The following is a 26,034-nucleotide window of genomic DNA, read 5'->3' on the forward strand; positions in this document are numbered from 1 at the left end:
TACATTTCCCAAAGCAAGGGAGAATCTTAAACTCAATACCTTTGAGACCTGAGTCACTATATGTCCGTATAGACCCTATTTTCTACAAAGTAAAATTTACTTTGTAAATCCGTTACTGTGTAGAAAGTAGTTTTATAGACTATATTTTCTACAAGTAAGAAAGGAGTTGAGGAAAATGGATATTTTATACTTAGCTTTTTTCCCCATTCATTCACCCACTCAACACAGATTTACTGAGCAGCTACTATGTACCATATCCTGGGCTGGTTAAAAGCATACCATCCCTGTGACGGTGATGACCATTGACTTCACTTTTCACAAGAATTTATGTCAATGTGTCCTAGACATTTGGTAGTAGAGGTATAGCTGTAGTCCAAACCTCTACCAAGCTATGGTTTCTGAGAGCCCTGTAAGTTAAGTGCCTACGGAATGCTCAGCATAGTCAAAGACACCTTAGATTCACATTATACGAGGAGCCACATTGTAGTTATTCAAGATTAAGCACTGGTTGGAGACTCTGGCTGTATGAACTGCAGCCTTGGGTGTGCTGTACTCATCTGGGTAGCCTTGGGAAAGACATTAATCTTGCTGATCTTTTGCCCCTGTAAAATTAACTTTTAGTTACAATCAGCTCCAAGGTCTTTTCCAGCATTTATCTTTTGTGATTCTCTAAAGTTTTTTTAATTTCCAAGAAGTTATAATAGGTACTGGATAAGTAAAATGGCTTTGAAACCTCATCTCAGATATTCTGTTGGAGGCAAGTAGCAATTTTAAATTACTTTCTTCTAGGTATGTGAATTAAAGTTTAGAAAAATGTGAAACTTTTACATTTGATAGGGTGAAAATTTATATCCTATTTAAGAGAAGTATGAGGAAATTTTTGGTAATGAGAGAAGCCACAAGTATGAGTGGTTCTTTAGAAACTTGTTCTATGAGAATTAAAAAGAGATTTTTTTCCAGTGAAAGAACAAAGGAGATGTCACAGAGGGACTATGACTGCATCTGCACATCCTGAAAGGTTTGCTGAAGGAGAGAAGCGTCAGTTTTTGTTGTCCAGGAGGGACAATGGAAGTGAACCCCAAATAAATAGAGGACACCAAGGGTGAATTGTCAGGTGTGTGTTCATATTTTACATAGTCAGCTGAAGTTGTTGCTTTTGCTGTTATCCTACGTTGAGAAGTTAGAATTTATTATTTTTATTTTTATTGATTACTGTATGATCAGTTTTGGTGAACACATTTTGTTTTATTCACTTTAGTTTGATCTGATGCAATTTCAGTGGCTTCATGGATTTGAGTACACAGGGCTCCAGGCTTGTAGACATTCTAATCTTGTGTGACTCCCTTTAACCCCATTCCTGCAAATCTGCTTGAGGAAAAACTATGAAGAACCTTCTTCCTCAAACAACAAACACAGTTACTAAAGTGATAGAGGGATCTCTGATTAGCAGCTTTTCTCTGTTGGTGTTGAAATGTGGTTAATGCTCATACTTCTTACTCCTTATCTCTCTAGAAAGGGGAACTTTAGTAGAGCTATAATTTAGTACTGTGGGGTGTAACCTGCTGTTAATGTCTGCCGGGTCACTGGAAGATCTTCTTCATTATACTCTTAGCGTTTTGTGACAACTTTTGAACAGGTTCTTTAAATAAATGTGTATTCCTAGATGCTTTAGGGATTGAGAGATCCTTTTCACACTGCTACAAAGAAAGATTCTCTAAATTCCAAAGGGCATTCATTCTCCCCTTAATTCTCCTCTCCTCTCCTTTTGGTTTTCTTTTCACTCAATAGTTAGACCAGTGCACCTTTCACAAGAATACACTCAAGTTTCAAGATCTGTACCTTCTTTAACTTATGTACATGTATGTTTATAGGGATCTGGTTGAAGAGAAGGAGGTCAAGGCAGAAACACCTAGCTCCCAGAGGGTTACTTGGAGGACCAGAGGTTTTAGGAAATACGGTGTGTCTCAATCTGTCTGCAAGTTTCCATACCAAAGTGAGTAACCATGGATAAGGAGTAAATTGCTGTTTCTAACTTTTAACTTGCAAATAAGCACTCAACATTACACTTTTCAGGAGACTTAGAGCTGGTTTTGTTGACGTGACCCATCCATTAGTTAAAAACATGTTTTAAGGAGGTTTTTTTTAAAACTCATAGTATAGCTTTTAGAATTATGACTAGTGAATTACTGTGGGGTTTTAAATATGGGGCAAACCTGAAATCATTTTCATCATTAGAACCAAGCTGTTCTTTTCTGCTAAAGAAGGAGGGCTAAGGAGAAGGGCATAGTAGAGATGGATCTTATACTCTCATTGATTAAAAAACAACAAACAAATAAAAAGACAAGAGCAGACATGGATTTTTGTTCTTCCCCATCCCCTCATGTTCACATAAATGAGGGTTGGGAGAAGTTGCATTTCGTAACAGAGCTCCTAATCTTGCTTTTCTCCTAGGGCACGTCTGTGATTCCTCCAGCTTTTCTTTCAAGTCCCTTTTCACCCCAATCCTCTTCTCCTTGATTTTTATTTCATAAATAGGAATAAAGTGGCATATGTTTTCTGATCATGAAAAGGATATCATTTTATAATTTTGACAATAGTAGAACATCTAAAATGCACATTTCTGTAGGATCAGCAAGCCCTCGAAATCAGTAGAGCTCCCTACTTGTGTCTCTAGTGAAAGGGGTAGCTTCTCATCTTATCTTTTCTGAGAAACATTAAGAAGTCCTCCCAAGCCTGCCGCAATGGCATTGGTTGGGTATAGTCATGGACTTGATCAAGAGGCAGCTATATAATGGCAAAAAGAGGAGACTCACGTGAAATATCCACATCCCATGCAGAAGGGGAGATTTGGGGGCGACTACGTGAAACTTCAACACTGATTTTTCTAAAAGCTTAAGAAGAGCAGTGTCATCTTGCTTGGTATGTACCCTATGGAGAAAGGATAGCTTTGCCCCTGGGAAAGTTAGATCATGAGCAATCTAAGATGATCTCACTCAGTTATTTAGGGGCTTGAACTTGATGGGACATAGGGAAGGCAGTTACTGTTCAACGGTTCATAGCTGGTCCGGTGGATTAATTGCCAGAGAAAGCAGAAGCAAACCCTTGGAGAATATACTTTTATCTCCAAACTTAGGAATAACTGGAAGCTCATTTAAACTGGGAGCATTTCACCCTCCACACCAAGAAAAGATAACTTCCCTCAAGGGGATCTGGTGAATGAAGCAGCGTATTTTCATCCTTGTGATAATGGGTGTGAGTCAGGCACTACCATAAAAGAAGAATTAACTTGAATGCGCCACATACTTGGTCTGGCCTTGTCCCATACCTGTACTCTTGTCATGGTTGATTACCTATGTACATCAGATATAAAGCAAGCAGTCTGCATTGTGGCATGAGATAAAAGGTATGTTAATATGCTCAGGTCACATACTATCTTGCCCAATAGTAATTTTATATCATTTGCTTAAAGGAAACTGCACTTATTGCAATATTTTTTTCCAGTGAAGAAAAATTTAACATGACTGAAACTTTACATGTAACCTTGCATTTGAGTAACAGCATTGAATCCTCTCCATCTCAAACAGAACTTTTAAATATTTTTATTACTTTTGATATGCAAAAGCTAAGGAGAAATGGTTTGGAAGACCTAAGTTAAATTTCTAATGAGTCTTGTTTCTTTAATAGGGGAGAATTTTATACAGCTTTGATGAGTTTTTTCTTTCTACATGAGATAATATAAACAAACAAAAAAATAAAAAAGTGAAACATTTCTCTTCTTACTTTAAGAACCTTAAGGGCTAAAAGAGTGGTTTGGTTTCCTGACTGGCACTTTTGGTTTGCCTTCTCTAAGTGGTCTTGAGCAATTCCCCAGAGGAAACATTTGAAGAGGGTTTTTCTCCCACTTGAGAGAGTTTCATCCCACACAACCCGCAGAATTTAATGGCAAACTTCATGGACCAAGTGTCCGGTTTTACAGAAGTGGCTGTGGAGTATGTTTTTCCTTTCACAGGTGCACATTTATTCTACCTTAGGAATAAGAAGAGATCATTTTATTTTAAAGAGGGTAGCTTAAACATTGAATATCTCTAATAATTGGATGCCAGTCAGGTAGGTTGTAATTTACTAAATGAGGGGAAAAAAAGGTGGAAAGAAGGATTAAAACTTCCAAAGCCTTTCTCGCTGATCTTTCTTCACAACCATCTGGTGTGCACAGAAGTATTGTATAATCTGGCCTCTATTATTCTCTTACTGTGAAATATATTGAAATGCTTTATGTTTAGGTGTGTGTACAGAAATTCATGAAGTTCTTTTATACACTTTCTTAGTTCCATCACAATTCTCATTTTAGGATGTCGTGAAAAGATAGCCTGGTGAGAGAGCACATTTTACCCTGGCTTGTAAATTTGGATTTGTTCCTTCCTATCTACCAGCCACCTGATTACTTACTGTCCCCGTGCAAAGGCACCCGTTCACATCATTTTTTTCCAAGCGCTAAAACCTGGAAAGATATTTTTTTAAAGGACTCACAGAAGCTGTCTTGGGGGTTTGGAAAACATCACAAAATTGTTAGCAGACCTTTTGACTGTGCTATTTTTAGGAAGTTAACTGTGTTCTTTTAAAGTACATTTTTGACAATGGGACAACGTTTTCCTTGTCCCCACTGATGTGTGAAATATGTACAGTGAAAACCGTCAGTACAACACCCCAAACAGATACATTTTAAACTCAGCAACAGTGAGCAACAGGAGAAAAAGTGATTTAAAAAGAGAAAGGTTTCGCAATATTTATGCTGCTGTTTCTTCCCTGAGGGAGCTTTTATTTTACCATTCAAACAGAAGTTTGTTTTCAAACCAGTTGCTAGTTAAAGGAGCAGCGGATCGCGCATCCCTAAGAATCAGCTCTAACCAAACAGCAAACGCGTTGGCCAGAGGGTGACTTATTCCCCCATAGCAACTCCTGGTAGGTGAGCTGCCTGCAGAAGTGCTATCTTACCTTGAGCACGTAAGATCAGGGAGAGAGGCTCGCGGGCTCCCACGGAGAGGATCGGGGAAGGGCTGTGATCTGCTGCTGGTAACATGCACTTGGCTTTTATGGGCAGGTGGGAGGAGCTGCTCCTCATAGTAGGTGGGCAGGGAAGGAGCGGCGGGCGGGCAGCCTCTGGAGGAGCTGGACACTCTTCTCTGGGGAGGGGCGGGCAGAGACGGGAGCCCGCAAGGCGGAGGAGAGACGACTGGGCGGGGGGAGGGGGGGCGCGGTCACGACGGAGGAAGGAGTGGAAAAGGGAGAGAGAGGGAGAAGGGAAAAAAGAGAGGGAACGAGAAATAGAGAAAGGGATCTAGACCACAGATGGGGAAAGGTGGGGGGGAGAAAATGAATAGCGGAGACAGAGAGAGAGAGAGACAGACAGACAGAGAGAGAGAGTGAGTGAGTCTGGGAGGAAAGGGGAATTGGAGTATTTTCCGTTTTTGCATGACATTTTTTGGCAGGGGGAGTTGTGGGTGATTGTGACTTTTGAAGGTGTTTTCTGTGAATTTGGGAATTTGAAAAGCTACATAGAGGTCCGGGAGAACTGAAGGGTTTCTAAGAGAGGCAAGGGAGGGGAAGCTGGGCGTCCGGGCGGCAGAGCCAAAGTGCAGGGTGGACCCGGACCTGGAGCTGGAGGCACTGACATAGCCTGGAGCCAGGCAGCCCCCAGCCCTCAGCCCCGTCCCACCGCCCGCAGGTGAAAACCGCCCCATCCCTTTCCCTCCAGGCAAGGCTTATTTGACAAGAAAGTTCCTGCGCTCCCTGTCCTCTGAGCATCCAGAGGCCCCTTTTGAGACTTCGGCAGCGTTAAAGTAAATCCAGCAACGGGGAGGTTCCGCGTGGACTTGCTTGTGGAGAGAGGAACCTCAGAACCAGCCTGGGTATTCCAGTATCTGCTTATGTAACATAGGATTTCAGAGCTCTCTGCCCTCTGGTTATTTTCGGTATTTAAAACACTCTCATTCCTAACAATCGGAAAACGTCTTGGTGCCACAGTTCTTTCTCAGTGTATCTTAAATATTAAGAGAGGATTCAACCAACAAGTGGCTAAAGGATCAGTCTGAAATTACTAAGAAATGCATTCAGAGAAAGAAAAACAAGCTCCTTTCGCTGCTGAGTGGTGACTCACTTCCTAGCCCAAGCCTGATTTTTGCCACCAAAGGAATTAAAGCATTTTAAAAGAGAACCTGAGACTTGGGGTGGGAGATACAGTACCGGGAGGGGGGAAAAGGTGGGAATGGGAGGGGGGAGGGATGGGTAGGCTAGAAATAATAAAGGAACGAACTTATACTGAATATGTATATATGTACTTGATTCGGTGTTCACTGCAACCTTATGAGGTAGGTATGATTCATATTGTGCAGATTTATTTATTTTTTTTAATTTAAAGAAAGGCATCTCTAAGGGTTTAAATAACTAGCTCAAGCTAGCGAGAGGGGGAGCCACAGCCAGCGGGCTTGCAAACCTTAGGCACTCTTCAGTACACCAGGCTGCCGTATAGAACACCTAGGTTGGTCTCAGGTTAGATCCTGATGTCATTGGCTGGTAGCAGGCTCCAAGAGAAGGAAACATGATGGTGAAGAGCAGAATTACTCAAACTTAGCACTACTGAAACTTTCGGGAGGATATTTCTCTGTTGTAGGGACCTCTCCTGTGCGTTGTAGAATGTTAAGCAGTATCCGTAGCCTCTACCCACCAGATGCCAGTAGCAGTACCCACTCCGCACTCCCCACCCAGCTGTGAAAATAAAAAATGTCTCTAGATTTAGCCAAATGTCGCTGAGGGACAAAATCTCCTCCTCTTCTTAAGAACTATTCGTCTAAAAAAGTCCACAACTATAAAAAAGCATTTTAAAAGAATCTATTAAGAAAATACCCAATAGTGCCATTTGGATAATAATAATACCTACGTCCATATGTGCCGAGTTTACACTGCACTTAGGTTTTTACATACGTGTTTCCATCTGTTAGCTTCAAGAGCTCAAAGCCTCAATTGCTTCCTTTGTAACTAAGCTCATTCTCAATTGGTTACGTCTGGGAGTCAACGAAATAAACTCCCATGTGCCTGGGATATGAGGCAAGAACAATCATATACGAAATAAAAAATTTAAAATTTTTATCGTAAACACAAATTTGACATTAGAGTTTTCAAATTTACTCATGATGTTTTGCATTATTGATTATTTGCCTTTTTGTAATTTTTTATCTCTATGTTCCCTATTCAAATTATATTCAATAATTTTTTGGCTGCACAAAGTTATAACTAGTGGCTTACGAGCTAGTAAAAAATAAGTGCTCAATAAATATGTATAGTCTCGCTAATTGAATAAACAGCAATATTGAGGACTGACAATAGAGAATGGTCAGCATTTGTTAGTTTAAGGAATGCTTAGAAAACTAAAACTTTCACGTCAACATTCTGCCCATTTGCTATTTGGTTTTACTCTCTTCTTACCCTCCATAACTCAGTTTTCCTCTTCCCAAATAGTATGTCTTTTGAGGATGTGGCCAAATCTACTGAGTGAAGTCTGTCAAACGAATAACACTTGTAACTAGACCTAGAAATAGGACTGCATTATCTATTCTTGGACATAACGCTGAAATCAGATGTGATTTTACAAGCACAATACCACGTTTGGAACTTTTTAATTTAGCAAAGAAATGTGTTCTGGGGAAACAAAATGGAACTTTTAGAGGAGAATCTGGGTGATAAAGTATGTTAGTAAATACCCTTACCAGATTACAACAAATCATCTTTTCTATCCCAAGTTAATTCTTCTCAAACATTCCAGTTCCATCACATACGTGTGAAAAAAAAAAAAAAAAAAAAAAAAACAACAAAAAACCAGAAAGGCAAGAAAAGCGCATTTGAAGAAAAGACAATTGATGGCTGTAGGCTGAATTTCTCTTCTTATTTTTAATTCTTTCTCCCTTTCAAACCTGAATATCCAGCCAACATAACGAAACCACTGCTTTCATTTTGTTTGGATGGCACTAATAATTAGTTCATTTCTCCCATTCACACTTGCCTGAATCTGATTCAGTAGCAGATCTGGACAACAAGTCAGGAATCCAGGAATGTCATCTCTTTGCTGACTCTTAGTGTGCCCTTCCTAGAATCTCTCTGAAGGTGACTGAGGTTTGAAATGACCTAGTTTGGTCTTCTGTGGAAGGAAAGGAATCCAATGACAACATACTAGATGCTCTGAAGTTTCCATTGTGTGGCTATAACAGCTACAGATCATTACCTTACTTTTGAGAGCTTTGCAAATGTAACCCTTTTTTGGAGTTTATTTAGAATTAATCAGTTAACAAATATTTATTAAGAATGGATATCAGACAATGTGAGGTATTCAAAGCAGGAAAATATGACATCTGTTCTCACAGAGGAAGAAAAGCGTGAAATCCTGATAGTTGAATTTTAGTAAAGAGACTTCAGGGAGGATGTGGCATTTGAGCTGAGCCATGGAAAGTAGCATTTGAATAGACGAGTGATGGACAGTAGTACATTCCAGGCAAGGGAGGGTATGTGTGCAACCAGGGAAATCACAGCAATAATCAGAAGGTGGTGAATTGGCCAGCATGACTAAATAGAAAGGTCCATGTAGTAGAACAATGAGGCTGAGAAATGGAGAGGAGGGTTGAGGAGGCATGAGGTCTCCTCAGTAGTCTGAACTATAAACTATATTCTGTAGGCAATGCAGAATCAATGAAGACTTTTGAGCAATGGAATGGCATGGTGAAAGTGGCATATTTTCAAGATTTCATTTTTCTTTGAATATAGGGTCTTTATTGTGGTTTTGCAGATAAATGCTTGCCTGTACATCTCAGACTGTTAGCATACTTAGGAATAGAGAAAACAGAGTGTCTGCATCCTGCAGACTTGGAGGCCTGAGCAAGGCGGCAGAAACAGTAGTGGTTCTAGCCCACTTTTCCCTTTTTCCTGCATACAGGAGTGCCCTGTATGGTTGTAGGAAGGGGGTAGGTAGGCAGGACCCTCTCACGGTGTGGCCAGGATGACATATGGGATTCACATAAAGAGTGAGGTCTTCTCTGTGTGTCTGAGGAGCCCAGTCTCTTCCTCACCTGCTGTAGCTTTACATTATCCCTAAATAATATACCTGATCCATGAGATCCTTGAGTTGTCAAGGATTTCTGGATTGGAAAACAATGTGATCTGGCTTTAAAAACTGCACATTCACATCTATGTTCTCAAATAGTTAATTTTTAACTATTTGTTTGTGCTGCCCATGCCAGATTTCAAGCGCTGATTCTTCCTTTCACTCCTTAGAGCTTTAAAATGCAAATGAATGTGGCTTTGGCCTAAGCAAAAGTCACAGACAGGTGTGCTCACTTGAAGTAAATCTGACAATTTGAAATACGGTGTACAGAAATTTGCTCTCCATCCATCAAATGATTCATCAGTCAGTCAGTCTTAGCCCGTGCTAAGCATGACCAAATATGATCGCAGTCCGTAAGGTACTTAAAATTGCCAACTCTCCTAGGGCATTTAAAATGGAGTTTTATTTACAAAAATGGAAAACGCTTTGTAGCACAGAAGAAAGGCACACCTCTTACGCATTCCAAAGGACCGTTGGATTTTGTGAGTCACTGTTTTCCTGTTGGCCCATAGGATAGAGCTGACTGATGCGGGTGACCCCACAGATGACTGCCTCACAGCTCCTGCTGGCTTTGTAAAGAGCAGTGCATGGAGAGTCAGGAAATCTGGAGTTTAGTCCCAGTTCTGCCACCAACTACCCAGGTGAAAACTTGGGGCAGGTGTTTTATCCTTTTTGGACTCAGTGTTTGCATTTGTAAATGTGTCTGCATTTGTAAAATAAGGAGGCTTAACCAGGCCCTCTCTAAAGTTCTTTCCACCTTCCAGATGCCTGCTGTGTGCCAGTTGGTGGGCACTCCACTCACTCAACATCCCCATGAAGTCAACTCAACATACAATGATACACACGCTCAATTTAGGTATGTGTATTAGGGTTCTCCAGAGGAACAGAACCAGTAGGAGATACACACACACACACACACACAACACACACACACACATACACACACACACACACACACATACCAGTAGGATATATATGAGTTTGTCAGGGATAATTGAATCACATGATTACAAGGCGAAGTCCTCTGCAAGCTGGGGAAAGAGAGAAGCAGGTAATGGCTCAGTCGAAGTCTGAAAGCCTCAAAACCAGGGAAGCTGACAGTGCAGCCCTCACTCAGTCTGAGGCTGAAGGCCCAAGAGCCCCTAGGGGGCTGCTGGTGCAAATCCCACAGTCCAAAGGCTGAAGAACCTGGAGTTTGATGTCCAAGGACAGAAGGAGGAGAAGCTGAGTTTCCAGCACCACACAGGAAGAGAGAAAGAGAAATCTGACTTAGAAAGCAAGCTACTTATCCCCATTCTTCCACCTGCTTTGTTCTAGCTGCCCTGGCAGCTGATTGGATGGTGCCCACCTGCACTGAGGGTGGGTCTTCCTCTCCTAGTCCACTGATTCAAATGTCCATCTCCTCTGGCAACACCCTCACAGGCCCACCCAGAAACAATGCTTCATCAGCCATCTAGGCATCCCTCAATTCAGCAAGTTGATGCCTAGTATTAACCATCACAGCATGGATGAGCTCCTAATTCATTACTCCAGTGTTTGCTACAAGGAGAGTACCCCTTAATATTAAACCTTATCTGTATCCTAGGTACAGAATCCCAAAAGGTGGGGCTTACCATTGTTCCTTAAGTAGATCTTGACTGCAACCATTGCCTCTCTAAGTTTCAGGGCTTGGTAAGCATCTCCCAGACCCAGCTATTAGCCTTTTAACTCTTTTTTTCTGAAGCAAGTAGGATTGTCCTTTTGATTGATGGAAATGTAACCACACCACACAAATCTCTGGTTTCTGAAAATTTTCCCTATTGTGCCAGATTTACTTGATGTCTGAATACATTAGCTTGATTTCCTAAGAAACTCTCTATTCTTACTGTAAACAGTTCCTTCTCCCCAGTGCTGTACCCCTTTATTTAATTAGGAAAAATTTGATCACCATTTTTGCTATAGACTAAATTATTGTAGCTCTTTCTAGTTTTCCAAACTATTAGACTTTTATTACGGTCTCTGAACCTTTTTTCCAGCTTTCGCTCTCCCTATTACCAATGTCAACTAAAGCCACTTCAACCTTTTTTTATTCCTTAAGAAATTTAATTGTTGAGATTCTCTCATGGGGGCAGGGCAATGGAGGGAGAGCAATGTAGCCCAGGTATTTTTTTTCCCACTCAAGGAGAGAAAACTAAAAAGCCTTCCAGGGCAGTAGAAATAGAATTCACTCCCACTATGTGCTATCTTGGACACTAGCTACCATACGGCAATTGTCTTGATCCTAGACTTCCCTGATGAATAATTATCTCTGCTTTATCTTCTATCTTCTGTTCCTTCTACTTATGGTTTAGTCTCTTATGTTCTTATTATTTACCTCATGTTCGATTTTAGTAAATCCAGTATTTTCTGCTCGGAGTTATCATATCTTATACAGCCTGAGATTTTTCATGATTTGAAAACTCTGATTTGAAAGGCAAAAATGAAGATCTGAGATGAGAGATCTAACAGGTGTGCTGGCCTGGGACTGGCATGTCCTATTCCTAGATCACTTCCCATGTTGCCTCCAGAGTAATCACCGTAAACCTGGCAAGAATTATGTGATACCGTTGTTCAGACACTGTTGATGGCATCACACCATTTACAAAAAACCCTAAATTTGTGTTTGGCATCAAAGCCCCTTTCCAAGGTTCAGACTCAGTCTTTATTTCCAGTCTGATTTACATACTTTATGCTTCAGTCAGGGGAAACAATCTGCTTTTCAAAATGTTTGTTTGTTAACTTCTCAGCTCCTGCATGGTGGCTAATGGAGCTCCTGCTGCTGCGTCCACCTATGGACACATGCTCAAATCCTTTATTACTTCCATGCCACCTTCAGGAAATGCTTTCTGCTTAGTTTTCTGAACTGCCCAGGAAAATTGGTACTTCTCTTGTGCAATCTTTTATAGTCTACCTTGTCTTATACATATGCTAACCTCTTTTCTTTGCAATTTTACTGCTCTTTCCTTGAGAGCCCAACCCTTTTTCCTGACACTAAGCCTAGCATAGAGTAAGGTGGTCAATATATATCTGCGGATTGTAGAGATTAAAAAATAATTAAATACTCTCTTATCTTTCCCTATTCCCAGCCCCCTTTACCCCATTTGGCTCAAAACAAAACAAAAACAAACATTTAGAGTTTCCTGGTACATTTCTTGCAGGGTCATAGAAATGAGTTCTGAAGATCAATACGGCTTGCTTCCCATTTTTGAGGATTTTAAACAGTCTGGTAGCGGAGAGAGGAAGACAAATAGATAATTTCCCTTCACTGAGGTAAATTCTATGGGCAAGATAAGTATGGGGCTCTATAGGAGATCTAATGGAGCCTGCTCATTGGAGGGAGCTTTGAGGTGGTTACTGAGAATGCCAGGTGTGAGACAGAGAATATCTTTAAGTAACACACAGAAAAGAAAAGCTTGGTTCATCTCTGTGCTTTTTGGGATGAAAAGACAATGATATGCTTTATATATTTTGGTTGAATATCAGGAGGGTCTGGCTGCATGTTGGCCAGGAAACTAACTCTTCCTGCCAGGTGAGTCAGTCGAGGTGGGAGGGTTATTTGAACAGATGTGTTTCAACATTGCTTTGAAATATAAAGGGCCAGAATATACTCTTTTGTAAATACCACTGCACACTAAGAGTTTTGCCTGACTGACTGAGCAAAAGTTGCACCTAATGCTGAATGCACTTGAGAACTGGAGCACTTATTTTTGGACCCTGTGTGATGGTTTGACACCCTCATGGTGCCTAGTTCCCATTTATTTCCCTTGAAGACAAATAATCTTCTAAGATATCCTTAGAGAGTCTCTGTGACATTGAGGGGGAAAATTTAGAGCCCTATATGCCTTGGCTTCTATATTATTTATGAATTTATTCCCTAAATGTGGACATATAATGGTTGGCCCTTGTCATTTCTGCTTAGAACCACCATATGGTTTTGTGAGCACATTGAGCGTGCCAATACCAGATCTCTTCATTTCTGGCAGCTGGTTTGTTTTCCTAGAAGGAAAGTCAAACTCTTGGAGTTTCATTTTATGCATAAGGAAATAGGTAAGTCTCTTTGCCAGAACATCACAGCTATTGCACATGACTAAATGAATTTTAGATCACTAGGTAAGGGAGTGGGAAGAGAAATGACCTGTTAAGAAATGAGACTTAAATTCTTGTGCAAAAAAAGTGGTCAGATCCCATGAAGCTCTGTAAGTTGTAACTCATAGTTTTGGCCTTCTTGGATTTTACAGAAAGAATTTGTGTCATTCTGTCTTGGTTTCATTTTATTTTTCTTAGTCTCATTTCTTCTGTTTTCTAATTTCCTTATTCTCTTACATTTTCAATTTATCCTTCCTGCATGTTGCATTCTTTCTGGAACACTTCATTTATATGTCTTTATTAGACTTTCTGTGCTGTATTTATTATCATAGGGTATAGAGTTTTTTTCTTTTTTTTTAAGACAGGTTCTCACTATGTCACCCAGGCTATAGTGCAGTGGTGAAATCTCATCTCACTGTGACCTCCACCTCCTAGGCTCAGGAAATCCTCACATCTCAGCCTCCCAAGTTGCTGGGACCACAGGCAAGTGCCACCACACCCAGCTATTTTTTATTTTTTTGTATTTTTAGTAGAGATGGGGTTTCACTATGTTGCCCAGGCTGGTCTCGAACTCTTGGGGTCAAGCAATCCTCCCAACTCGGCCTCCCAAAGTGTCGGGATTGCAGGCATGTGCCACCAAGCCTGACTTATCATAGAGTTTTAGGAGGGTATTGGGATCTCATCTGGCCACATGGCAAAGGAAGCACACCTGTTCAGGATCAGATGGGCTCCTTCATTCCCCACTCTCTCTGTAGCTGGGCCAGGAGGGTTTCTCACAGCTGGTGACATTTATCAAGGTAACTTATGTTTATATCTGAACAAATGCCTATCAACTATTATTTTAATTTTTGTTATCTTGACCTTCCTTCTACCTTCTAGAACATATATTTCTCAAATAGAGGGGTCCAAAAGACTGTGGGCTCCTTGAAAGCAGGAAATGCTGTGTTACGCAAAGCACTAGTATAGGGCTAACCTGCTAATAAACATGTATTGATTTATTTTCATTTTGAGATGAGGGCTATATACGTCTTTAAAATCCATGAATATATTTTCCTTTGATTTTTTCTCTTTGTGACAAAAATACTATAGGCACATGTAAATGATAGGCATTTGGGATATTGTTTTTAGGTCCCAAACTTGGGTTTTAATTTTTGAAGAGGATGCCAGTATCAGTGGTTTTCTCATAAATTAAGAATCCCACCTTGCATGCTGCTAGTATAGGCAAGAATTTGGGGTTTCATGAAGGGAAGGAGTTGGCCTGTTATGATAAGTATTTTATTCAGTTGAACATTTAATGCTATGTTCCTTCTAAATAATAATGATTCTCTGTGGAACTCTAATGCCTTGGAATATTAACAGATGTTACATAGCAAAAAATATTTCAAATCCATTTATGTCTTAGAAATTCTGCATTATTAAAATTAAACATAGTTCTTTATTGTAAGGCCATTCTAATCCTTGAATGGCTAACGTCCTTTTCAAATTTCAAAAGTTAAATGTCATATATAGGGTTTTCTGAGGTTATTTGACTGCAAAACCAACCCCACACTCTGCCTGCCCTCCAAAGGGCTTCTCACAGAACTAATGCTCTGTGGGACCTAAATTAGGGAGACTGTAAAAATAATGGCTACACTGGGAGGCCAAGGAGGGTGGATCACGAGGTCAGAAGATCAAGACCATCCTGGGTAACGTGGTGAAACCCCGTCTCTACTAAAAATACAAAAAATTAGCTGAGTATGGTGGCGGGCGCCTGTAGTCCCAGCTACTCAGGAGGCTGAGGCAGGTGAATCGCTTGAACCTGGGAGGCAGGGGTTGCAGTGAGCCGAGATCGTGCCATTGCACTCCAGCTTGGTGACAAAGTGAGACTCTGTCTCAAAAAAAAAAAAAAAGAAAAAAAAAAGGCTACACTTCCACCACTAGTGCTACCACCAATACCAACATCACCACTCTCTCTTAAATACAGGAAGGCCTTGAGGCTTTTCAAAGAAATTCCATATGTATCGTCTCATTCCATTTTCATTGGCTATAATTAGTATAGGGCAAGTAGTATTTTAAAACTTGGTAGATGAGAAATGAGACACACTATATCAATAGTCGTGCCTTAGTATGTCAAAAAATTTAATGAGTTTCAGTGATCTGTGTAAAGAGAACACAGATCCATGACTGAGTAATTCTTATATAGAGTTTTTCTCTGTTTTTTATTTTGTAAACATTTTTCTCTGTTTCAGCACTCTGTCCAGAGGAAGTGTTTCTAATGTGTGTAGTGATTTCTGCATGATTTCTGATACTGTCCCATATGGACAGAAATATGCTTCAGACTAAGCATTAACATGCCAAATGCATTTATTTGCCTGTGTAAAACAGATTAATTCAATGTTAGATCATAATGGAATTAGGAGAAAAAGAGTCCTTATTGAAAACCAGCCAAAACATCTCATTTATAGCAGAGAATTTGGTACAGATTTATTAGAAATTCTGCATATAGGCAACTCATTTTGAATGGTTTGAAAACTTTCCTCTGCCCCCACTTTTTATATGGGAAAGGAGTGAGTGGTACCAAACAGATTCATTTCCTGATGTCCTTGAATGACACAGATTTATACAAAGTCGTTAGGTGCAGAAATAAAAATAACCAAAGTAAAAAAAAGTAAATAAGATATATAGAAATCTTCAACTGTGATCACTGACCTTTAAGCAATTGCAGGCTGAAAGGCTTCAAGGGTGTTGTAGCATCTGCCCTGACACCAGGAAGAGACAGGACAGTGTGGTGGGATGCTGAAGTGCCGCTCTAAGACAGAGGCTCTGACATTGTACAGATATCCTCTTTCCCCCTGCTGGAGGATCAGTGTCAATTTGGCTGAGATGCTTACCTAATGATTAATGCCAGCTAGTGGGCCATGGGGTCATCTTGGAGCACTGAACTATTCAAGACTCAGGAGACATAGCTGGAGAAACCAGACTGAGACTTGATCTGTTAGGAAGAGCTGAGAGTCAAATATCAGTGCCTTCTCCATTACATCTTCAGTGCCTACCGTGGTGCTTGGAACACAAAATTGTGTTCAATAAATACGTGTGGAAAATATGAGTGATGAAAACAATGACAGAGGTACTAAGTCTGATGGAGGCAGGCAGGATGGAAATTGGGGTGTAATGTTGAGACAGCGAGAGCATCAAGGGTGAAGAGATAAAACCTCATGGTGCCAGGTTCTGGATTAAAAATGACAGTGGTTGGAGACAGGAAAAGAAGAAAACCAAGAATGTGTAGAGTATGACTCAAGCTGTCCTTATTAAAGGAGAAGTAGATTGGTAATAAACTTCACATATACACCCTCATGGTTGTGTGTCCTATGTATTGTATACTGGCAAATTCTTGTTAACTTTTTAATAGTATAGAATCAGTTCTTCTTGACTAGTCTTTATAAAAATCTGAATTATGCAAAACTTTTAAGGAGTTGGCAAAGAAGTAGGAAGACGCAATGGGGATTTCAAATCTGGTTTCATCTCCCATCTGGAGAAACTAGGTAAGCCCCACACTCATACACAGATACACAGTAAACAGGATGTGTTGGGCAGCAGAGAGAGCCAGCACATGTTGTAAGTTTAACCAGAGACAATCTACATTAGCAGGATAATCAACGTGGAGATGTAGAAGAACCCATATTTCAAGTGACAGTCTGAATGGATTTTTTCTGGTTCTTGTTTATCACTGTTTGTCAAGTCCCTAGAGTAAGCTTCAAGAAGCAAGAGGTTTAAGACTTGTGTCGTTCTTATTAACTTTCACATTGCATTAGTAGTGGTTAAAGCTCTGGTTTCTATTTATGCCATGGTTCTGTTTTTAGCAAATTTGACTTGTGGCAGTTTGCCCATTATTGACATGTTGGTTTAAAGCATATTGGCAATAGAGAATGAGTGGCTTGATTTTCAAGAGATCGGAATGTAAATGTAAATGTCTGAGTTATCATGGGACTGACCATACACGCACTTCACTTGTCACCATCTCATTAAGTCAATTAAAAAAAAAAAAAGAATTGCCAGACTTCTTGGCGTGCATATCTATTGTCCATATATGGGAGTCATTAGACTATGTAAATGTTGCCTTTTTGTACTCATCTGTTCTTCATGTTCACTGGGTGGAGTTATTCAGTAATATAAATATAAGTCACAGACAAAAGTCCTAGACAAAGAATTCTTTGGGCTGGGGAATAACATATGATTTAAAAAATGTGTTTGTTGCTTCCATATGAGTTTTTGTTTATGTTCTGGATTATAGCCATTGCCACCATTGTGCAAAAGCCAGAAAGAAATTTAATCGGGTGTTGCTCATAGGAGTTGAGATTTATTATAGTTTTCAGTTTTCACTACATCTTACTGAGTCAATGAATCCAGAGGCAGCATACCTCCACTGCAGAAGTCTAAGGCAGGCACTTTCAAAAAGATTCTTTCATAATTCTTTTTTTTATTTTTTATTTTATTGTTATTATACTTTAAGTTTTAGGGTACATGTGCACAATATGCAGGTTAGTTACATATGTATACATGTGCCATGCTGGTGTGCTGCACCCATTAACTCGTCGTTTATTTCAGTCTCTTTGTTAAGTTTGTCTGACAGAATTCCGAATTCCTTCTCTGTGTTATCTTGAATTTCTTTGAGTTTCCTCAAAACAGCTATTTTGAATTCTCTGTTTGAAAGGTCATATTATCTCTGTTTCTCCAGGAGTGATCCCTGTGCCTTACTTAGTTCATTTGATGAAGTCATGTTTCCCTGAATGGCCCTGATACTTGTAGATGGTTCATCTGTGTCTGGGCATTGAAGACTTGGGTGTTTATTGTAGTCTTGTCAGTCTGGATTTGTTTGTACCTGTCCTTCTTGGGAAGGCTTTCCAGATATTCAGAGGAACTTGGATGTTGTGATCTAAGCTGTATCTGCTTTAGTGGGCTCCCCATGTTCAGTGACACTGGTTCTTTCAGACTCATAAATGTACTTACCCTGATGGTCTTGGACATGATCCGGAAGGATTCTCTTAATCACCAGGAAGAATCTTTTGTTCTCTCCCCCTACTTTCTCCCAAACAAACAGAGTCTGTCTGTTCTGAGCCACCTAGTGCTGGGTGGTGGAGTGACACAAGTATCCCTGTGGCCACCACCACTATGACTGCCCTGGGTCAAACCATAAGACAGCACAGTGCTGGGCTTGCCTAAGGCCTGCTGTAACCACTTCCTAGCTACTGCCTATGTTTTCTCAAGGCTCTGGGGCTCTACAATCAGCAAGTGGCAAAGCCAGCCATGCCTTTGTCCTTCACTTCAGGGTGGCGAGGTCCTCCAGGCCCCAGGTAAGTCTAGAGGTGCTGTCTGGGAGCCAGGGACTCCCAGAAGTCTACCTAGTGTTCTATTGTACTGCAGCTGAGTTGACATCGAACCACAAAATACAGTCCTTCCCACTCTTCCCTCCCCTTTCTAAACGCAGAGGAGCCTCACTCTCTGGCCACTGCCATCACAGGCCCACAGGGAGTACCGCCAGACTACTGCTGATGTTTCCTTGAGGCCCAAGGGCTCTTCAGTCAGCTTGTGGTGAATGCTGCCTGCCCTGGGACTCACCCTCCAGGGCAGTAGGCTCCTCTCTGGCCCAGAGAAGGTCCAGAAATACTGTCCAAAAGCCAAGTCCTGGAATCAGGGACCCCAAGAACCTTCTTGACACTTTACCCCACTGTGGCAGAGCTGGTACCTAAGATGCAAGACAAAGTCCCCTTTACTTTTCCCTCTGCTTTTCTTAAGTGGAAGGAGCCTCACCCTACAGCCACCGTAGCTGAGAATGTGCTGAGTCTTACCTGAAACTAGCAAGTCTCAGAGTCTTACCTGAAACTAGCAAGTCTCAGAGTCTTACCTGAAATTAACAAGTCTCAGAGTCTTACCTGAAACTAGCAAGTCTCAGAGTCTTACCCAAAGCCCTGACATAGTACCTGAGTTTCACTGCTGATTATTCAGGGCCAAAGGAAACTTCCGTTGGCAGGTGATGAATCCTGCCAGGATTGGGTCCTTCCCTTCAAGGCAGCAGGTTCCTTTCTGTCTTGGGATGTGTCTAGAAATGTTGTCTGGAGCTAGGGCCTCATGAATCTGATTGGTGCCCTATCCTGCCGTGGCTGAGCTAGTAACCAAGAGGCAAGACAAAGTCCTCCCCACTCTTCCCTCTCCTTTCCTCAAGAGGAAGGAAGGGGCCTCTTTTGGAGTTGTGAGCTGTACAGCCTGGGGTTGGGGAGGGATGATGCCAGCACTTCCTTAGCCAGCCTGGCTGGTGTCTCAGTGGGTCATGTCCTCCCTGGCCCCCCCCCACAACCCACCAGCCAGGTCCACTGACTCTGGGCCTAGTTCAGCACTAGGTTTTGCCTAGGACTTGCAGTCCTTGTGGGCTAGACTGCCTTTCAAGTTTAAGACTCCAGGGCACTGTAGCCCATGGTGGCAAAGCTTGCAGTAACTCAAGTTCCAACCACTGGGATCCAAGATTCCCTTCTAGCTAGGGCTGGTTTAAATGCTCCTCCTGTGGGCAGTTGCCAGCTGAATTTGGTCTGGTTTTGTGTTCTATTATAATAAGGTGGCACTGAGTTCAATGCCTCACAGTTGCTGTGATTTCCCTCTCCCAGCACACAGAAATGCTCTCTGTGCCAAACCACCACTGCCAGGTGCGGGAACAGAGGGGTGGGTGTCAGCAATTTAAGACTGAGTTTCCTACCTCTTCAGCGCCTTTTTCAGCAATATGAAGTTAAAACCAGGCACCGTGAGTGCTCACCTTATCTTTGGTTCTTATGAAGGTGCTTTTTTTGTTTTTTTTTTTAGGTGTAGATAGTTGTTAAATTGGTGTCCTGGGTGGGGATGGGAGCAATTCGTAGTGCCTTCTATTCCACTGTCTTGCTCCATCCCAAGTCCCCTGTTTCATAATTAAAACATGGTCTTATCCATTCAGATATATTCATAGATAAAAATGCATTTAAAAATGATCTTACTTTCCTAATTAAAAGTTCCCTCAATCCTTTTTATGTCTAGTTTCCCTATGTCTAGTTTTTGGTTTCCTGCAAAACATCTGGCCGATGATCCTTTTCTAAATGTATAATTCATACAATTATTTTACATTTCTCTAGCTTTTATCTATTTGCCAGTGTATTCCCTTCATCTATGTAAAATAAATTAAATTCTGAAAAAAGTGACACTTTCAGAACTCAGTTAAGAAATTCCATCCCTCGCTCTTGCATGTTTTTTTTAGTATCTAGCCTTGTACCTCTCCTGGCTGCTTCATTCACTGTTGAAGTTTCTAAAAATCCTTTCCCCTTTTCTGTCTTCTGTATCCAAACTGTTGTTCAGTCCTGTTTATTTGATTGACATCTCACTCATCAATTCATTCATTCAGCCTGCACTTATTGAGGCAAAGGAATAGTCAGTCTCAGGGCACCATGGGCACTGCTGTCTATAATATTCCATTCCCCATTACTGGCAGAGTTCAGGCCAGTGAATCACTTCTCATCTAGACCACTGAACTTGCCCTTTACGGGCCTTAAGACAAGAGCCATTGTACACAGGTCTGACCCACGGTAGTTCAGAATACATTAGAACTGAGCATTCCCCCGTCCAGTACCATACTTTTTTTTCTTGATATTTTGACTGTGTTCCTCATTCTTAATACTTGGCTATGATGGTAGGCAGAATAATGGCCTCCTAAGGGTGGCCACATCCTAACCCTTAGATCCCGTGATACATATGTTACCTTTACAGATGAGATTGAGTTACAAGTCTTAAAGTGGGAGGTTATCTGGGATTCTCCAGATGGACACAATCTCATCACCATTATCCCTTCAGAATATTTCCACTCCATCCCGTTCCTAGCTGTAGTCAAAGAAGTTGTCAAAAATGAAGAAGGGTCAGAGAGATTCTGCCTTGCTGACTTTAAAGATGGAGAAAGGGTTCCACCACCCAAGTAATGCAGGTGGCCTCAAGAAACTAGAAGAGGCAAGGAAATGGATTACTCCCTAGAGTCTCCAGAAAGAAATACAGCCTTGTTGATGCCTTCATTTTAGCTAGTGAGATGCATGTCAGACTGCTAATTTACAGCCCTGTAAGATAATGTTTATGTTGTTATAAGCCACCAAGCTTGTGATAATTTGATATAGCAGCAAGAGAAAACTAATACAACTTTCCTCCTAGCCATGGGCTTTAAGCAGCTTCCTGATTGGGTTTGGCATTTCCTGCCTAGTGGCCTCTCTATTTTGACCTCGTTATCTACTTTCAACCCTGTCTCTTGGATCTCAAAATGAAGACGTCATCCATGCCTCGATATCTGATATTAACTGAGATTTTTTTTGTTTTTTGTTTCTTTCCTGACACATTTCTTTGGGCTTGCCAACCTAATTATTTTTTTCCATCTGTAGTACCTTCCTCGTGCAATATATCTTCTAGACTAGTCTGGATTTCAAGGGTTTATATTATCTGACCTCCTGTTCTCTTTCTGATTTTGTCTCCTCTAGCTCCTCATGGCCTAGCATGTTCCAGTTGAATTGTACTGCTCACCATTTTCACATACAACTTGTCCTTTGGAGATCTGGATGTCAGGGAAGGCTAGGTTTTGCTGTAGAAACAGAAACAACAGTATATCCATGTGGGTCAATTGAGGACTCACGTACCTGATGAAGCAGCTACTATCTCAGCAGTTGCTGGTCACTATGCAGTGGAAAAGAGAGAAGTGCATGAAGTCAGCAATTATACTTGGTCCAGAAGAAACATCTGTCCCTTTGGTTCTCAACCCACTATTCAAAGCAAGTCATATGGCCCCACCCAAGAGGACTATGGAGTATAAGTCTATCATTATGTGGAAGACAGCATTGCCATCAGTCTATAACCCGCTATAAGAAGCATTGAGGAATAGCTTCACATCTACCAAGTCTGTCCACAGGTTTACTCTCCTGTAAAGAGGCTTCCTGGGGTGTACCTGGTTATGAAATGGTTAATATTACTGTGTCTTCATCTTACATGTCCTATGTATAATGAGCATTTTAAGGGAGATAACATGTTTGTTCATTCAGTCACCACAATCATGCATTGAAGTCCTACTGAATGCAAAGTAGCTTTGAGTGCTTTGGAGACTATAATGATGAATCTGAATGCTGCAAGGTTACAGTATCCACTAGGCGTAGGCAAGGGCTTTGGGAAAATGCTCTCCTCAACTTTGGTGGTGATGAAGGAGGTGGTCAGGAAGGCAGGTGGGATGAATACAAAAGCATGTTGGGCTGATATTATCAGTTTTGTCAAACACTTGCATAGGCATTTGAAGATGTTTGTCTAGTTTACTTCACAACTTCTGAAGGAACTTGCAATGAACCAAGTTTGATGGAATTTCCTTCTAAGGAATATTGTAATTGCAATAAAATAAACTCGGTTTATTGGTTATTGCAATAAACTAAGTTTTATGGAAAAATCTCTAAGGAAGTATTGTGCAAGAGTGGAAAGAACACATGCTTTGGAATTAGGCATCTGAACTAGATTCCCAGATCTGTCTTAGATTACTGTGCGATTTGGGAAAATTACTTAACCTTTCTGACATTTGGTCTCCTTATCTGTAAAATGAGTAATAGATTCCTCAAAAGATTAATGAGAAGATACAGAAAATGCATTTATTCAGAAACCTACACTAGGCTCTAAATAAACATTGGTTTCCTTCAGTCTTCCTCATGGGACATATTAGGTACTAATATTTCATTTCACTTCATACCAGGCTCTACAAAGCACTGTTTAAAATCTGTTCTACAAAGACATTTATTTTGTATAAGTTTGACTGTTTTATGTAGATTTCTTTCTTTTATGGTACGTTTTATTGAGATGTAACTCACCACAAAGTTCATGCTTTTGAAGAGCACATTAAGTGATTTTAGTATATTTGCAAAGTTGTACCAATTTTATAACATTTCATATCCATTAGCAGCCACTCCCCTTCCCCTGGTTCCTGGCAACCATTAAACTACTTTCTATCTCTATGAATTTGCCTGTTCTGAATATTTCACATAAATTGAATCATATAATATGTGGCCTTTTGTGACTGAATTCTTTCACTTACCATGATGTTTACAAGGCTCACTCATGTTGTTACATGTATTTCATACATTTTTATTGCTGAATAATATTTCATTCCATGAATATATGGACACTTCAGCTGTTTTCACTGTTTGGCTATTATGAACAATTCTACTTTGTATGTTCATGTACAGTTTTTATGTGGCCATATGTTTTCATTTCTCTTGGGTATATCCTAGGAATGAAATATGGTATCTGTGTGTTAACTATCTGAGGAATTGCCATTGTTTCCCAAAGTGGCTGTGCTATTTATATTCCTACCAGCAGTGGATGAGGGTTCCATTTCTCCAAATCCTTGTCAACATGGGTTACTGTCCATATTTCTGATTATAGCCTTATTGTCTGTCTTTCTGATTATATCTCTCCTAGTGGGTATGAAATTATATCTCATTGGTACTTTGATTTGCATTTCCTTGATGACTAATGGTGTTGAACATCTTTTCTTGTGTGTCTGAGCCTTTTATATATTTTCTTGTCTTTGGAGAAATGTCTATTCAAATCAGTTTTCTTTCTTTTTGCATGATTTCCTCTTCTTTTAAAATTTTACTTCTTTTCTTTAACTTTTATTTTAAGTTCAGGGGTACAAGTGCAGGTTTGTTACATAGGTAAACTTGTGTTATGGGGTTTGTTGTACAGATTATTTCATTACCTAAGTATTAAGCCTAGTACCCATTAGTTATTTTTCCTGATCCTCTCCCTCCTCCCACTCTCCACCCTACGAAAGGCCCCAGTGTATGTTGTTTCCCTCTATGTGTCCATGTGTTCTCATCATTCGGCTATCTTTTATAAGTGAGAACATGCGATATTTGGTTTTCTGTTCCTGTGTTAATTTGCTAAGGATAATGGCCTCCACCTCCATCCATGTCCCTGCAAAGGACATAATCTTGTTGTTTTTATGGCTGTGTAATATTTCATGGTATATATGTACTATATTTTCTTTATCTAGTCTATCATTGATGGGCATTTAGGTTGATTCCATGTCTTTGCTATTGTGAACAGTGCTGCAATGAACAAACACGTGCGTCTGTCTTTATAATAGACGGATTTATATTCCTTTGGGTATATACCTAGTAATGGGATTGCTGGGTCGAATGGTATTTCTTTCTTTAGGTCTTTTTTTTTCAAGACGGGGTCTCACTCTATTGTCTAGGCTGGGGTATAGTGATGCGATTATGGCTTGAACTCCTGGGCTGAAGTGATCCTCGTGCCTTAGCCTCCTGAGTAGCTGGGATTACAGACACCACGCTTGGCTAATATTTTTTTTTTCTTTTCTTTTGTAGAGACAGGTTCTCACTATGTTGCAAAGGCTGATCTTGAATTCCTGGCATCAAGTAATCCTGCCACCCCAGCCTCCCAAAGTATTGGGATTACACATATGTGCCACCATGCCTGGCCTGCTTCTTTGTTTATACTTCTAGGTTTTCTAATTACTTCAAGGGAACACACATTCGAAGTCCAAGTGAGGTACCAGCTCCTTAATTGCAAGCTGTTCAAGGAAAGAACACTAAACTGTGAGCCTGAGATCTGGGGCCTAGCCCTGGCCCTGTCACATCAGACTGTGCCTGTGAGACCTTGGACAAGTAGCTACAAACCTTAGCCTCCTCATCCAGTTTATCTAGTTCAGTTAAGATGATCCTAAGTCCACAAAATGTAGTATTGAGCATCAGTTATTAATCAAATGTGGTGCAAGTTCTTGGGAAACACAAATGAATAAGGCTTGGTTCCTCTGCCTGATGCCCGTTGATATCTAGAAATATTTAAATAGATATTACAACATAAGAAGATGCAGTTGCAAAGAAGAGAATCAAATCCTGTACAAACTCCAACAAGGGAGCAGCTTGCTGTCCCCAAAGCCATTTGAAGAGGCTTCAGGGAAGAAAGTCTCTGAAATGCCTTTCACATGAAAATTTCCTGAATCTATGACATCCTGCCTCTTCGGTGTACACATTTTGTTGTATTAAATGGAGATATTATATTGCTTATGAAGATATGAAGCCGTATAGTTAACTATGTTTATTGAGATCATGTTTATTGAGATTACTAGAAAAACTCTGTCAAATAGAGTGTTCCCTAGTTTTTGACTCTAAGGGGCAGGGGCAACTTTTCTTTGTCTTTGCATCTCAGTCCCTAGTACATGTTGAATGAATGAATGCTTTTAGACAGAAGGGGAAATTACAGAGTACATTTGAAAGGCCTCAGCTATAATTTTTTCTGTCATACTTGAGCTCCAGTAAGAATATCTACTTTGAGAATACTTTAATCCTTAACAGGAAAAATTCAGTTTCCTTATGGAGAGTTCTGTAATGCTCTTGGTTAGGAGGCAGTTATTGTTCCCTTTCTACCTTGTTCCAAAGTTCTTTACACAGTCAACCAAATTGAGTACATATCTGTTCTTTTTCCTCCAATATTAAATTAAAAGATTTGGAGAATTCTATAGATGGAGAGGATATTTGGGGATCATTTAAAATTTCAATCCTTTATTTTTTGAGACAGGAGTCTTTCTATGTTGCTCAGGCTGGACTTAAACTCCTGGAACCAAGCGATCCTCCATCCTCAGCCTCTCAAGTAACTGGGACTACAGGTGCACACCAGCATACTTTGCAACCCTTTACTTTATGGAAGAGGAACCTTGCATCAGTTATGTCAAATGATGTTGTTTAGTCCAAGTCCAGGATTCA

At 40.5% G+C, this 26,034-nt stretch overlaps 1 protein-coding gene and 1 long non-coding RNA gene across 12 annotated transcripts in view; one reads left to right on the forward strand and one right to left on the reverse strand.

Moving 5' to 3' along the window:
• Positions 1–5,688, reverse strand: part of COL8A1 (collagen type VIII alpha 1 chain) — a 158,083-nt gene extending 152,395 nt beyond the window's left edge. For 3 of the 10 annotated variants that reach the window (XM_063722459.1, XM_024245328.3, XM_024245326.3), the window contains exon 1: positions 4,993–5,177. The gene's annotated coding sequence lies outside the window, so the exon portion shown is untranslated. Of the gene's footprint in view, positions 1–4,992 lie in introns of all 10 variants that reach the window. The other 7 variants (XM_054551623.2, XM_024245327.3, XM_063722461.1 and 4 more) reach the window with 5 other exon arrangements.
• On the forward strand, positions 965–25,339 carry LOC129058498 (uncharacterized). Of its 2 annotated transcripts, XR_008523633.2 has the most exons (5): positions 965–1,114; positions 1,872–1,993; positions 12,322–12,433; positions 21,757–22,231; positions 24,637–25,339. It is a non-coding gene; the product is annotated as an uncharacterized LOC129058498 (long non-coding RNA). The 2 variants fall into 2 exon arrangements; XR_008523632.2 differs by lacking the exon at positions 24,637–25,339 and having other exon boundaries at positions 21,757–23,259.
• Positions 25,340–26,034: the final 695 nt, after the last annotated feature.

Source organism: Pongo abelii, chromosome 2, assembly GCF_028885655.2.
Source record: "Pongo abelii isolate AG06213 chromosome 2, NHGRI_mPonAbe1-v2.0_pri, whole genome shotgun sequence".
NCBI classification, from domain to species: Eukaryota; Metazoa; Chordata; class Mammalia; order Primates; family Hominidae; genus Pongo; species Pongo abelii.